This window comes from Sinocyclocheilus rhinocerous, unplaced genomic scaffold (assembly GCF_001515625.1).
Source record: "Sinocyclocheilus rhinocerous isolate Xijiao unplaced genomic scaffold, SAMN03320098_v1.1 scaffold299, whole genome shotgun sequence".
Lineage (NCBI taxonomy): Eukaryota > Metazoa > Chordata > Actinopteri > Cypriniformes > Cyprinidae > Sinocyclocheilus > Sinocyclocheilus rhinocerous.
The window spans coordinates 1,059,295-1,060,222 of record NW_015652998.1 but is presented as its reverse complement, the minus strand read 5'-3'; the positions used below and the strand labels follow the sequence as shown (position 1 = coordinate 1,060,222).

At 31.6% G+C, this 928-nt stretch overlaps 1 protein-coding gene across 1 annotated transcript in view; it reads left to right on the top strand.

The window, feature by feature from the left end:
• Positions 1-928, top strand: part of LOC107715334 (spermine synthase-like) — a 25,667-nt gene that overhangs the window by 6,825 nt on the left and 17,914 nt on the right. The window lies entirely within an intron of this gene.

Genomic DNA, 928 nt, shown 5'->3' with positions numbered 1-928 from the left:
TTTATTTATATATATATATATATTAGGGCTGTCAGTTTAACGCGTTAACTTAATTAATTCGTTTTGAAAAAATAACGCAATTAAAATATCTTAACGCAGTTAATGCACTGGCCCCGCCCCCAGACCTGTACGGTACTGATTATATCATATGATAAGCGACATCACACGAGCAATATCACACCAGTGCTGTTTTTGTCACGAATAGCACGAGTGCAAATGTGATTTTTATACAACAGTTCAGTAAATAAGAAGTTAATATTGTGCTAACACAATATTGTGTGTTTTAGTTCAGTTTGGCCAACAAAAATATTACCTAAAAAGCCACAGCAGAATTGTGCATCTACAAGCAACACAGCGGTGTTTAGTTTCTAAATGAATCCTCGTTTTGAATGAATTGTGTGAATCAATGATTCAAAGGCCCATTCATGAAGTGAGCGGATAACTGAATTCCTGAATGAATCAGCCGTTTGAACGAATCTACTCATAAAGACATTTACCGCCACCTGCTGGCAGATTTAGTTTATTTAGAGTACCATTTCATTTATTAAAAAAAAAAAAAAAATTCTGTCATTATTTACTCACCCTCATGTTGTTTCAAACCTGAATGACTCACTTTCTTTTGCACAACATAAAAGAAGGTATTTTGAATATTGTTGGTAACTAAGCTGTTTTGCCACTAGTGACTTCCATTGCATGAACAAAAAATACTGAGATGCTTCTCAAATTATCTTCTTTTATGTTCCATACTTTGTTAGGCCATTGTAGCCTAAACATTTAACACAATAATAGCTTTAAATTATCTTTTGGGGTTATTTTCACTGCCAAATTAGTTTGCGATTAATTAATCACAGCACCCTGTAATTAATTAGATTAAAAATATATACATGTTTTATATATATATATATATATATATATATATAAAACATTT